Source organism: Salmo salar, chromosome 02, assembly GCF_965601325.2.
Source record: "Salmo salar chromosome 02, fSalSal1, whole genome shotgun sequence".
Classification (NCBI taxonomy): Eukaryota; Metazoa; Chordata; class Actinopteri; order Salmoniformes; family Salmonidae; genus Salmo; species Salmo salar.
In genome coordinates, this window is record NC_138292.1 from 92,433,097 (window position 1) to 92,448,809 (window position 15,713).

At 42.4% G+C, this 15,713-nt stretch overlaps 1 pseudogene; it reads right to left on the minus strand.

Moving 5' to 3' along the window:
- Window positions 1-1,977: 1,977 nt before the first annotated feature.
- The window catches only part of LOC123732767 (uncharacterized), a 54,072-nt pseudogene continuing 40,336 nt past the window's right edge, over window positions 1,978-15,713 (minus strand).

The window sequence follows — 15,713 nt, forward strand, 5'->3', positions numbered from 1 at the left end:
GTGTAAAATGTACTTTTCCCCACTCATTCACCCCATCTTTTTACATTGCTTATGCATATTCAGTGGCCTGACTGCATCCAGACTATGTCAAAAGCCCATCCTGGTAGATCTTAACCTAATGCAGCTTGGAGTGATCGGATGACAGAAGTCACATTTAGGTGCCAGGTGTAACTGAGGCTGTAGATGCTCCATATCCATTACTTTGAGTGTTTTATATAATATGACTAAATGTGTTTCTGTGTTGCAGGGGCAGTCAGAAATGGAACAGCAAGGCCACAGACCATGACATAATCAGAGCTGTGGGAGACCACCTCAAGCCCCTGGTAGAGCCGGGGGTGGTGTTTACCTCTCCACCACGCCTTCAGCAGGCTGGAAAAGTGGGATTGATCTGGTTGATCCATTTGTTTGTTTCAGTTTCCAGTAGTTGAATCCTTTGATGTATTGTTGATTTCAACATTTTTCATTTCCAACAAATGAACTGGGTTGGTTGAAAAGTGATACTAAACGTACATAACACACACTATTTTGACATAGTGGGAGATCTACTGAATTAATACTGTTTTTCATACCAAGATACGTGTTGCTTTTGCACATATTTGTTGATTGGTCGGTCATTGGGTTCATTTGTTTTACAATATGTTCAAATCAAGCTTTATTTATACAGCACATTTCAGACATGGATGCAACACAATGGCTTCACTGGGGGAAAAAAAGAAAATAAACAATTATTTATTTTACACATAAGAGGATAAAAAAACAGAGGAACAACTGAAAGACTAATGAGCATTCTAAGGAAAATCCATTGATTAAAATATTAAAGAATCGGATCCCAAAATATAAGCTTGTTTGTTGCTGCGTTCCCCATCAAGTAAACCTGAAATGTCCCTTAAATAGAAGAGGGAACTAACAAAGAGTCACTGACAACAACCACAACTAAACAGGTGGTGGTTTTAGGAGGGGTTCTGAAAGACACTATGGGGGTGTCCACTGAAAGTTGACTAGTAACAACAACTGGGACCTAAAAGACACCCACCATGAGACCCACTTAATCTGCCCAAGAAGAGGAAAACAAAAGAAAAACCCACACCAAACTTAAAGACAGGAAGCAAACCAAAAAGGTGGAGCAACTAAAAGTGTTGACTCTCCACATGTATCAAGACAACCGGAGCACTGGGCCAGACACTCTTAAATAGAACCTGGACCAGCTCAGGTGAAACACCTTCCCACTAACGAGATGGACAAGCCAGCACAGGTGTAACACATACTGACTAACGAGGTGACACCAATCAGTGCGTCCTACGTGCTAACGAGCTAGACGTGCTAACGAGCTAGACGTACTAACGAGCTAGACGTGCTAACGAGCTAGACGGGCTAACGAGCTAGACGTGCTAAAGTCCAACCTCAAAACATAAATGGAAAAACCAAAGCCTGTAACACCTTCCCCTTTAAGACAACAAATATATCCTATATTTTTGTTGGACAAGTTTGCTCACCACCAACAGAAAACAACTTCCATTTCACATTATAATCAACTAAATTGATTCCCTTCTACAATATAAACATGGTGTCTACTGGATGTCAACAATTAAAAACAAGAAAAAACACGTATTTCTAAATAATAATATACAATAGTATTATTTTTCTCTCCTTTTTCTTTCTATAGAATCCTAAACCTCACTAGCTTCTAGAACTCTCGTCTTCCTAAAACTCTCTAGCTTCTAGAACTCTCGTCCCCTTGGAACGAGCCCAAACAAAACGAATCTCCAATACGGAAAAACATGCAGTCATAATAAATTGTGATCCATGGTAACTCACTGGCTAAACGCAAAACACAAATCTTTTTGACTGCCCACCCTTGAGACAATCAGCATCCAAGTTGTCCTTACCACGGACATGTCTGATTTCAAGAGGAAACTCCTGCAATATCCGTAGTAACTTTCCACCTCACTGCAGAGCGTCTCTCTCTTCTCAGGGTTCACTAGATAGGCATGTTGTTGGATCGGGGCCCAGTCCCCAATGTCATGCTCTAGTACATTTGGTTTGGCACATCTGAGAATGAACCCTGATATTCTAAAAGCAGGGCAACAATGTCAATATAATTGTACCCAAAAATTGTCAGTCGGTTGCATAATTAATAATTATTATTAAATGTTAAATGAATTATCAAAACTAAATATACACCACTTTGTTAATATTTGTTGGCAATAATTAACTTAATGGTGAGGCATGAAATAATAAAACATGTATCTTTTGCCAGGCTGAATGTTTGAAATATGAGGTGATTTGAGTCATGCTTCTTCAGTAGTGGAATAAAGACAATTAGCATTTGAATGTTGTCAATAAATGCTGGAGTGATGTAGGTTTGTTAATAAAATTGATTATAGACCCATTTATTATACTGCGTCCATGTGTACAGGCTGCAAGCACGTTGAAATGAAGTTGTTTTCAAGTCATTGACAAAACGACCAGAAAAGACATCTTCTCAACTTTCACTTTGAACTACAACTGAACATATATTGGATGTCAGGCATAGTCTTATTTTCAACAACATGTTGCTAGGTGGGAGATCCCCAATGTCAAAACACAGTTTTAAAGTGTCCAAATCAATAACCAACATGCAGAAACAGTTTGTGATAAATTGAAAACCGAAACATAAAATGTGCTATATACACAAACATCAGCCACAATAATCATATTACTTGTATTTTTTTAAACAAGCATCTTATAAACTGCAGAAGCATCAGAAACGCTGTTGTTTTGACAAGTAGCAATAAATCACTGATATCGATTAGGGGGGAAATCAGGTTGTACGTGCTGTTGAAACTAACACAACAAAAAAAAACACATGGAAATGGGAGATATCTTTTACCTCACTGGTTAGAGGACAACCTGCAGAAGACAGTCAGCTATATTTTGGAGTGATGCACTTTGATTCAAGTGCGTAACCAACATGGTTAGTGTAACACAACTCTTTTTGTGTTAACCACTGTTTGTTAAATCACATAAATAGTACTCTTTCAATTCAGAGCCTGGATTTTCCCCCTGAAGCTAATATCCATATCATGTTGAAATCAATAGAACAGGGGACAAACGTTTAGGGTTCTACATTGTGACATCATTAAAATACTCCTACTACAATGTTAAAACATTCTACACTGTGACATTAATTCATTAATTGAGGTATTTTATCATTTTATCTCTGGTCACACTGATCACAGCTGAAGTTTCTCTCCTGTATGTGTTATATGGTGTGTAGTCCGCTTGCTAGATGTAGTAAAACTTCCCACATTGAGCACTGCAATAAGATTTCTCTCCTGTGTGTGTTTTCTCTGGTGTGATATCAGGCTGGTTGACTGAGTAAAATTCTTCCCACATTGAGCACAGCTAAAAGATTTCTCTCCTGTGTGTGTTATCCGGTGTGATATCAGGCTGGTTGACTGAGTAAAACTCTTCCCACATTGAGCACAGCTATAAGATTTCTCTCCTGTGTGTGTTTTCCGGTGTCTAGTCAGACCGCTAGATGTAACAAAACCCTTCCCACATTCATCACAGCTATAAGATTTCTCTCGTGTGTGTTCTACGGTGTTTAGTCAGACAGCTAGACTCAGTAAAGCTCTTCCCACATGGAGCATAGCAATAAGATTTCTCTCCTGTGTGTTTACTCAGACAGCTAGACTCAGTAAAGCTCTTCCCACATTGAGCATAGCTATAAGATTTCTCTCCTGTGTGTGTTCTCCGGTGTTTACTCAGACTGCTAGATGTAACAAAACTCTTCCCACATTCATCACAGCTATAAGATTTCTCTCCTCTGTGTGTTCTACGGTGTGATATCAGGCTGGTTGACTGAGAAAAACTCTTCCCACATTGAGCACAGTAAAAAGGTTTCTCTCCTGTGTGTGTTCTCTGGTGTGATATCAGGCTGGTTGATTGAGTAAAACTCTTCCCACATTGAGTACAGCTAAAAGGTTTCTCTCCTGTGTGGATTCTCTGATGAATTTTAATGCCTGATGAGGAGGTGAATATCTTCCCACAGTCAGAGCAGCAGTGAGTTCTCTTCCCTGTGGGTCTCTGCAGGTGTTTCTTGAGGAGTTCTGATGTGGAGAGACTCTTCTCTGCCTCGTCAGCATCATGAGGTTTTTGAGGCTCCCCAGAGGATCCACGATAGTTACGTCTCTCTCCTGTGTGAACAACAAAGTCAGACAGATGGTTAAAGGCCCACAAAAAAGGAGCAAGAATAGTCCTATTTTGTCTTGTTTTCACATGAGTAGTAACATCGATGATTGAGTTATTCAAGTTGTTGAAACCCTAAGCAATGTGCCAGACAACTATTGGTCTCCAATATAGGCACCTTTCTGTGTTTGCTAAAATTGCGGCATGAGGGCGATGCACACGCAATTTGGTTGTAGAAACACCTCCCTGCTAATGAGGAAACCGCTATTTATGGATGTACTATATCTGGTAATGAGGAAACCACTAGTTATGGATGTAGTATATCTGGTAATGAGGAAACCACTAGTTATGGATGTAGTATATCTGGTAATGAGGAAACCACTAGTTATGGATGTAGTATATCTGCTAATGAGGATACCACTAGTTATGGATGTAGTATATCTGTCTGGAGCAAAAATGGTGAGCAAAGATTTTAGTTTTTCACAATGTATTCTGAATGTGAATGGGGGAAAACTCAGGGAATAATAACAGCCTCCATTTCCAGGTTGCTTATGAGTGCACTTCACACTACTTTGGATTATAATTGTAAGGCTCATTTGAATGTCCTGCTTAATATAAATTTAGTGTCATCATCGCAAATCAACTGCTTTATACTTTTTTTTAAAACACTTCAACCAGTAAAATGCTCTTTAGCTAGCTTTTCCATCAGCCTGACAATGAGGGTTTGTACACTAAGTGTTTGCCAAATTGGCACACAATTTCACCTAACAATAACATAGACCTACTGTAGGACCCATAACTTCACCTAACAACAAATATCGTGATACCATATATATATATATATATATATAAATACCATGTTGTGATGTTTGCCATGTGACTGGCATTCAGAAAATGATTTCCTGGATCAGCTGATGATAGTTGAACATGTGACTGTAACTAAACAGCTACAGTATTAAGTATTATGTGTAATTATTGAAGAACCACATTAATGACAGTATCCATTTGGGTGTTGTCTGTAAAGTTAAGATGACTGTTATTTGTTGTTTTAGGTATTATTATTATCATCATCATCATCATCATCATCATAGGAGAGGCAGACTGAGCGGCCTACTGGTCAGACTCAGAAGGAGAGCACATCATCCACCGCTTCCGATCATATTACTCGCCAATGTCCAATCTCTAGACAACAAGGTGGACGAAATTGCTACCAGATAAATTAAACAACTTCTTTGCTCGCTTTGAGGACAATACAGTGCCACCGACACGGCCCTCTGCCAAAGACTGTGGGCTCTCCTTCTCCATGGCCGATGTGAGTAAAACGTTTAAACGTGTTAACCCTCGCAAGGCTGACGGCCCAGACGGAATCCCTCGCCGCGTCCTCATAGCATTCGCAGACCAACTGGCTGATGTGTTTATGGACATATTCAATCATCTGCTGTTCCCACATGCTTCAAGATGGCCACCATTATTCCTGTTCCCAAGAAAGCTAAGGTAACTGAACTAAATTACTATCACCCCATTTCACTCACTTCTGTCATCATGAAGTGCTTTGAGAAACTAGTCAAGAATCATATCACCTCCACGCTACCTGATACCCTAGACCCACTTCAATTTGCTTACTGCCCCAATAGGGCCACGATGCAATCGCCATCACACTGCCCTATCTCATCTGGACAAAAGGAACACCTATGTAAGAATGCTGTTCATTGACTACAGCTCAGCATTTAACACCATAATACCCTCCAAACTCGTCATTAAGCTGGAGACCTCGCCCTGTGCAACTGGGTCCTGGACTTTATGACGGGTCACCTCCAGGCGGTAAAGGTAGGAAACAATATCTCCACCCCGCTGATCCTCAACACTGGGGCCCCGCACTGGGGCCCCCGCAAGGGGCCCCAGTGTTGAACAGGGTGTACAGCCCTCTCCTGTACTCCCTGTTCACCCATGACTGGGTGGCCATGCGCGCTTCCAACTACAGACGACACTACAGTAGTTGGCTTGATTATCAACAACAACGAGACGGCCTACAGGGAAGAGGTGAGGGCCCTCGGATTGTGGTGTCAGGGAAATAACCTCTCAATCAACGTCAACAAAACAAAGGAGATGATCGTGGACTTCAAGGAAACTGCAGAGGGAGCACCCCCCATCCACATCGACGGGACAGTAGTGGAGAAGGTGGAAAGTTTTAAGTTCCTCGGTGTACACATCACGGACAAAATGAAATGGTCCACCCACACAGACAGCGCGGTGAAATAGGTGCAACAGTGCCTCCTCAACCTCAGGAAGTTGAAGAAATTTGTCTTGTCACCGAAAACACTCAAACTTTTACAGATGCACAATCGAGAGTATCCTGTCAGGCTGTATCACCGCCTGGTAAGGCAACTGCACCGCCCTCAACCGCAAGGCTCTCCAAAGGGTAGTGCGGTCTACTCAACGCATCAATGGGGGCAAACTACCTGCCCTCCAGGTCACCTACAACACCCGATGTCACAGGAAGGCCAAAAAGATCATCAAGGATAACAACCACCCGAGCCACTGCCTGTTCACCCCGCTATCATCCAGAAGGTGAGGTCAGTACAGGTGCATCAAAGCTGGGACCGAGAGACTGAAAAACAGCTTCTATCTCAAGACCATCAGACTGTTGAACAGCCATCACTAACATTGAGTGGCTGTTACCAACATACTGACTCAATCTCTGACCACTTTAATAAATGGACTTAATCAAAGGTATCACCAGTCACTTTAATAATGTTTACATACCCTACATTACTCATCTCATATGTATATACTGTATTCTAGGCCTGTAAATGTGTCAATTTGGGATGTCTGATAACATTTGATTGTCTTAACGCACCACCACTAATGAGTTGTGGAGCTTCTCAAAGACATTTTTTCTTCACCTCAAACAGCAAGTAAACAAAGTCTAATCAAAATCAATTGCGAATAAAGTATTTTAGTAAAATATTTCCAGCTCTCGCCCTTTTGATAACCACTCAGCATAAAAGGAAAAAATGTATTGCTCTGATCCAGTGGAAATGTCATAAAATACCTGATTACTTCTTATCCTTTGCACAAATAGCCGACAGCTGTGTCTGTCCCGAACTCACTGGTGCCGGGAAACTGAGGACCCAGAATATTTTATACAATGTTGCAAGCTTGCTATCTCGAGTTTCGGGCCGACCCAGTTGATATGTTTCAAGTTCGTTGTAGACAGGCCATGTGCAGCCAATGTGATTTTTAGGATATTTATTTCTTACCTTTTAGTCCCATGTAGCTCAGTTGGTAGAGCATGGTGTTTGCAACGCCAGGGTTGTGGGTTCGATTCCCACAGGGGGGACCAGTACGGAGAAAAAATTTATGAAATGTATGCATTCACTACTGTAAGTCGCTCTGGATAAGAGCATCTGCTAAATGACTAAAATGTAAATGCAGAATGCAATATTTTTTATTATTTATTTAACTTTTATTTTTGGCTTTATGTAGGCTATTTTTTTGTACATAGTTGGCAATGGCAATAAAAGTTACTTTTAGATTTGTATAATTTTCATTTAGATTGTCTGTGATTAATCTACATTCTATGATTTTGAGATACTATTATAAATTAAATGAAACTGTTCTACAAAAATGCGCATATGAAAATCATAACTGGCACACAGATTGGTAGAAATGGTAAGATACATTGCCACTCCAAATGGAAAAGGTTGCCGACCGCTGGTGTAGCCCATTACCGGAAACTACAGAATTTCTCTCTCTTCTGGTTAGGTTATCTTGATCTCTGGCTCCCTCCAGTCATTTGTGTGTCTTATTTATTTAATCAAACAGCGTGCTTAAAGCATCAGACAAGTTCAGTACATATAGATTTTATAAAAACACATGGGGTGATTGGTAGAAAGAACAGATGACTCTTGGTTGACCAAGATGTATTTTAGTTGGGGACAGCACTAGAACATGATTCTGGGGCTCCCGAGTGGCGCAGCGGTCTGCATCTCAGTGCTTGAGGCATCACTACAGACACCCTGGTTCAAATCCAGGCTGTATCACAACCGGCCGTGATTGGGAGTCCCATAGGGCGGCGCACAATTGGCCCAGCGTCGTCCGGGGTAGGCAGTCATTGTAAATAAGAATTTGTTCTTAACTGACTTGCCTAGTTAAATAAAGGTTACATTTAAATAAATAAAAAGTGTTTTATGACAAACCATTTTTTACAAATCCATCAAGGCACCAACTTTGAGAAGGGTTTAAAACAAAGGTTTCAAACCAATTCATGAATGTAATTGAATCTAGGTATGTCTTGCCTTTAATGTAATGGCATGAAAAAAAATTGGTTGAATATTATACAATGACTTATCAACAGCTGTAATAATTAGCCTCCACAGGAAATCTACACTGGCAGTTATAGAATATACTATATAGCCTAGAAACCTGGTTAAACTACCATTATGACATCATGGATGAATTCTAGAATATACTATATATCCTAGAAACCTGGTTAAACTATCATTATGACATCATGGATGAATTCTAGAATATACTATACAGCCTAGAAAGCTGGTTAAACTATCATTATGACATCATGGATGAATTCTAGAATATACTATATATCCTAGAAACCTGGTTAAACTATCATTATGACATCATGGATGAATTCTAGAATATACTATACTGCTCAAAAAAATAAAGGGAACACTTAAACAACACAATGTAACTCCAAGTCAATCACACTTCTGTGAAATCAAACTGTCCACTTAGGAAGCAACACTGATTGACAATAAATTTCACATGCTGTTGTGCAAATGGAATAGACAACAGGTGGACATTATAGGCAATAAGCAAGACACCCCCAATAAAGGAGTGGTTCTGCAGGTGGAGACCACAGACCACTTCTCAGTTCCTATGCTTCCTGGCTGATGTTTTTGTCACTTTTGAATGCTGGCGGTGGTTTCACTCTAGTGGTAGCATGAGACGGAGTCTACAACCCACACAAGTGGCTCAGGTAGTGCAGCTCATCCAGGATGGCACATCAATGCGAGCTGTGGCAAGAAGGTTTGCTGTGTCTGTCAGCATAGTGTCCAGAGAATGGAGGCGCTACCAGGAGACAGGCCAGTACATCAGGAGACGTGGAGGAGGCCGTAGGAGGGCAACAACCCAGCAGCAGGACCGCTACCTCCGCCTTTGTGCAAGGAGGAGCAGGAGAAGCACTGCCAGAGCCCTCCAAAATGACCTCCAGCAGGCCACAAATGTGCATGTGTCTGCTCAAACGGTCAGAAATACACTCCATGAGGGTGGTATGAGGGCCCGACATCCACAGGTGGGGGTTGTGCTTACAGCCCAACACCGTGCAGGACGTTTGGCATTTGCCAGAGAACACAAGATTGGCAAATTCGCCATTGGCGCCCTGTGCTCTTCACAGATGAAAGCAGGTTCACACTAAGCACGTGACAGATGTGACAGAGTCTGGAGACGCCGTGGAGAACGTTCTGCTGCCTGCAACATCCTCCAGCATGATCGGTTTGGAGGTGGGTCAGTCATGGTGTGGGGTGGCATTTCTTTGGGGGGCCGCACAGCCCTCCATGTGCTCGCCAGAGGTAGCCTGACTGCCATTAGGTACCGAGATGAGATCCTCAGACCCCTTGTGAGACCATATGCTGGTGCGGTTGGCCCTGGGTTCCTCCTAATGCAAGACAATGCTAGACCTCATGTGGCTGGAGTGTGTCAGCAGTTCCTGCAAAAGGAAGGCATTGATGCTATGGACTGGCCCGCCCGTTCCCCAGACCTGAATCCAATTGAGCACATCTGGGACATCATGTCTCGCTCCATTCACCAACGCCACGTTGCACCACAGACTGTCCAGGAGTTGGCGGATGCTATAGTCCAGGTCTGGGAGGAGATCCCTCAGGAGACCATCCGCCACCTCATCAGGAGCATGCCCAGGCATTGTAGGGAGGTCATACAGGCACGTGGAGGCCACACACACTACTGAGCCTCATTTTGACTTGTTTTAAGGACATTTCATCAAAGTTGGATCAGCCTGTAGTGTGGTTTTCCACTTTAATTTTGAGTGTGACTCCAAATCCAGACCTCCATGGGTTGATAAATTGAATTTCCATTGATTATTTTTGTGTGATTTTGTTGTCAGCACATTCAACTATGTAAAGAAAAAAGTATTTAATAAGATTATTTCTTTCATTCAGATCTAGGATGTGTTGTTTAAGTGTTCCCTTTATTTTTTTGAGCAGTGTATATAGCCTAGAAACCTGGTTAAACTATCATTATGACATCATGGATGAATTCTAGAATATAATATATAGCCTAGAAACCTGGTTAAACTATCATTATGACATCATGGATGAATTCTAGAATATACTATATAGCCTAGAAACCTGGTTAAACTATCATTATGACATCATGGATGAATTCTAGAATATACTATATAGCCTAGAAACCTGGTTAAACTATCATTATGACATCATGGATGGCCAGTCCTTGTATTCATAGTGTAGTGAATTCAGGGGGTAGCCCTGAGCTGAACTCAAACCTGGGCCAAGCAACTGTCAAGCCAACACCTTATAACTGTTACGCCAAGATGTCTGAAATTCTTGACAAGGTCGCTAGGTGTTGAGTTACGGTTGCTACAATAGCTTTCTCTATGAATGTGAGAGTGGTTACATTTCTCCAGCCCCCATCCCTCAGCTGTTTACCAAACCAAGTCTCTGGGCTGACAATTTGTTGCTGTTCAAAAAACCCACACAACCCAGCAATCTGCAGTTCATACAATAACAAATCTGTCATTCCACCACTGTTTTGGTAATAAGATGTAACTACAGACAGACAGACCTATGGATGCAAGGACTGACCATCCATAATATTAACATTATATTTTTAACCATGTTGAGGCTATACAGTGTTGATTTACATTGTTTCTAAACATTGGAGTAAAAAAAGCTTATTTGGGGTTGTGATGGGGTACAACAGTTGAACTAAGCTCATGAGGCATGTGTTATATTCTTCAAGAATCAATGGCTATAAATAAATAAAAGTCACAATATGGATGTAGCAATTGCAGATTTTTTAACACCAAACATCAGTTCAACAACTGCAGAGTTTGTGCCTCTGTTTTTAAGACACTACTTACTAGTGTTAATCAGGGCCCATTCATCCTTCGAACCATTGGTTGCCTTGAGATGCCTTTTGGAAACCGGGCCCAGATATCCAGTTTCCTCCTCCTCTTCCTCCTTTCTCGATGTAACAGTCATCTCCCCCTCCTCCTCTTTCACTCCATAAACTGCATCCTCTTTCTCTTCTTCTTTTACTGTAACATCCTCCTCCTCTCTCACTCTGAACGCGTCTTCCTCTTCTTTCACTGAAATGTCTTTCTCTTCTTCTTTCACTGTAACAGCCTCACCATCTACTTGTTTTTGTATTGTAACAGCCTCCACTTCCTCCTCCTCTTCTTCTTTAACAGGAGGGGAGTAGTTTAGTGAACTCATGGTCGGGGATGTTAGCTAGCTAGGCTAATGCTAACTTAACCAGCCCGCTAGCTGAATAATAACAACAACACCGTAAATATGAAATTAAATCGGATAACTAACTAGACAACAGAAGTGGGTTTAAAACACAGTGGCTAATATACACTAAAGCGTCTAAAGAGCTTTACTGGTTCGGCTATTTTGTCTAGCAAGCTACCGAGGTGGCTGAATAACTGTTGCTGCTGTTGAAAGAAGCGTTCCGTCCACTAGATTATACGTCACACCAACAGCCTCACCTTTAAGGCCCACACCGCCATCTGTTGACTGGAGTGGGTAACGCAGTAGAGGAAAATGTATATTTTATTTTCAGACAACAAGTTAAAGTGTAGGAAGCATGAGTTTTTACTCACAAGTGTAACTTTATGGTTACCTATAAGTACAAACAGTTATGTTTTTGCATTATTACATATTTATTAACTTATTTCGGGAAATACAGCCTAGTTTTGAACCAGGGTCTGTAGTGACGCCTCTAGCACTGAGATGCAGTACCTTAGACTGCTGCTCGTGTGTTTACATTACACTCAGTGATAAAGGTATGGGATTCTGGGTAATCCACAGCAGATTTTTGGAGAATTTGGAAATTGAGTGGTCCTGGGATAGAAATGTATGTAGTTGACATTACATCATAAAATCCACCTTTTAAATCATAAATTAGCAATTTATGTTTTTGTAACTACTGTTGTTGGGTTGGCCTCTCTTTATATGTTATTTGCCCAATCTCAGTTTTCCATGTGGGTTATATGCTAAAGTTCCCTCTTTCAAATTGGTAGCAAACTGGAAAATGCATCATCTTTAGGATTGCTATTTATATCCTGTCACTACTGATCATTCATCCACACTGCATCTTCTTTAGGAGTGCTATTTATATCCTGTCGACTACTGATCATTCATCCACACTGCATCTTCTTTAGGAGTGCTATTTATATCCTGATCATTCATTCACACTGCATCTTCTTTAGGAGTGCTATTTATATCCTGTCGACTACTGATCATTCATCCACACTGCATCTTCTTTAGGAGTGCTTTTTATATCCTGTCACTACTGATCATTCATCCACACTGCATCTTCTTTAGGAGTGCTATTTATATCCTGATCATTCATCCACACTGCATCTTCTTTAGGAGTGCTATTTATATCCTGTCGACTACTGATCATTCATCCACACTGCATCTTCTTTAGGAGTGCTATTTATATCCTGATCATTCATCCACACTGCATCTTCTTTAGGAGTGCTATTTATATCCTGATCATTCATCCACACTGCATCTTCTTTAGGAGTGCTATTTATATCCTGATCATTCATCCACACTGCATCTTCTTTAGGAGTGCTATTTATATCCTGATCATTCATCCACACTGCATCTTCTTTAGGAGTGCTATTTATATCCTGTCACTACTGATCATTCATCCACACTGCATCTTCTTTAGGAATGCTATTTATATCCTGTCACTACTGATCATTCATCCACACTGCATCTTCTTTAGGAGTGCTATTTATATCCTGTCGACTACTGTTCATTCATCCACACTGTGTGTCTCATCAATGCAGGTAATTTATGACATGTATAAAGTATGTGTTTTATAAACTCATGAACACCAGCCAGTTTATCAGCCCGGTTCTGTTAGTTTAGGTGGATTATACTTCTTCACCACCAGAGGGGGACGTTGAGTAATATTTCAGGTTAATTTGATATATTTTCATACTAAAATGGATGACAGTTTATTCTGATGTTGTGAATATGAGATTACACATGGAAACTATGTATTTATTTTATTATAGTCAATTAAGAATTATTAGGAATTGTTAAATCCACTATATGATCACAATAACTTTGACAGACATCTTGATAGTTTTTTGTTAGTATATTACAGGGCAAATTTATGGAGAATTGCTGTGGGAGTGCTGTTTATATCCCATCACTACTGATCATTCATCCATACTGTGTGTGTCCAATCATTTCAGCTTTGGAAATAAATGAACTGTCCATCCATTGCTCCTTCCTGTGTTGACTCACTGACATGAGGGACCAGGAAGGTCACACTAGGTTGATATCTAGCTCAAGCTTGTAAACGTTAAACACACCCCCATCTCCATTAACTACATCACACCTGTCCAGACCCACTAGAACACACCTCCATCTCCATTAACTACATCACACCTGTCCAGACCCACTAGAACACACCTCCATCTCCATTAACTACATCACACCTGCCCAGACCCACTAGAACACACCCCCATCTCCAGCGCCCGCATCAGCACCATTTTATTTCTCTCCGTCACTTTCAACTTTTAGATAATAAAGCATTTGACCTTTCTATTGAATTAACAACAGAGGATTGGTTCATTTCCAGGTTTTAATTAAGTATAATATTTAAGATGATGATGAGAAAAGTATCGTCCAACCATCGGGTATCTCACTGCACCCTCAAATGCCATGTCTTGAAATATGCAGGCAGACGGATTAAAATACATTTTACATTGTATAACTGTACTTCTGACAGCCAACTTTCTAACTCCGCCCATAACTTTATGACATCATAACATTCCCAGAATGATAATTGAGTCATTGTTAGTTTTACACTGAAGACATGAGTCTGCCGTTGTGCTGTAGAATTAGTGTCACAACGTCCACAGAAGGTGGCGCCTCTCCTCGGTCGGGCGGTGCTCGGCGGTCGTCATCGCCGGCCTACTAGCTGCCACCGATCTGTGTTTCAGTGTCTGTTAGATATGTCTGTTTTTTGATTGCACCTGTTTCGTGTTTGTCATTAGTGGGGGGGGTATTTAGTCTGTCTGTGTTTTGTTAGGATTCATGCGGGATTGTTCTTTGTTACGTGTGGTGTTATATTGTTTGGTTTACGACTTATTGTATAGGCATTAGGGATGCCGGGCTGCGCCCCGTCTGCCTTTTTGAGCGGAGCTTCTTTTAGTCTTTTTGACTGTTGTGCTCCCAGGCGCATATGGATTTTGCCCTTGGATTTATTAAATCAAGTTTGTTCCAACGGACCTCAGTCTCCTGCGCTTGACTCACCCTTAAAACGGAATCCCGCACCACATTATGGAGTCAGCAGGGACAGAAACACCATCAATGGAGGAACAAGTCTCCCAACATGCCAGCCTCCTCCACCGACTGGGCACGGCCATGGACCAGGTGCTGGCCCGTTTGGAGAGCTGGGAGCGAGTCGCTCCTTCACCCCCACCAGGACCAAGTCATCACCCTGCGCCCCTACCGACACCCACCGAACCCAGTACCGGCGGGATCCGGATCATGGCTCCCAGGGAGTTCGATGGAATGGCCGCTGGGTGCAAGGGGTTTTTGCTCCAGTTGGACCTATACCTGGCGACCGTCCGGCCCTCTCCCTCCGATGAAGAGAGGGTGAGCGTCCTCGTCTCGTGCCTCACGGGTAGAGCTCTGGAATGGGCCAACGCCGTCTGGGAGGGCCCAGACTCAGCTAAGGACAACTACCCAGAGTTGGCTCGCCGCTTCCGGGCGGTATTCGATCATCCCCCGGAGGGCAAGGCGGCGGGCGAGCGATTATTTCATCTGAGGCAGGAGACGAGGAGCGCTCAGGACTTTGCCCTGGAGTTCCGGACTCTAGCCGCCAGATCGGGGTGGAATGAGCGGGCCCTGATTGACCACTACAGGTGTAGTTTACGTGAGGACGTCCGCCGGGAGCTGGCTTGCCGGGACCATACCACCACCCTGGACCAGTTGATTGATTTGTCCATCAGGCTGGATAACCTGCTGGCTGCCCGGGGACGTTCCGATCGGGGCCTATTCATTCCACCTCCCATCCCTCCTGCTCCAACGCCCATGGAGCTAGGAGGGACTGCTGCTAGGAGGACCGGAGGGGGGGGCCTCTCCTGCACCCACTGTGGCCGTAGAGGACACACTGTGGACCGGTGCTGGAGAGGTTCTCCCGGGAATTCAGATGGCAGGCAGAGCATCACTTCGACCCCCCAGGTGAGTCAGCACCAGACACTCCCAGAGCCCCCTGTCGACCACTGTTTTTTT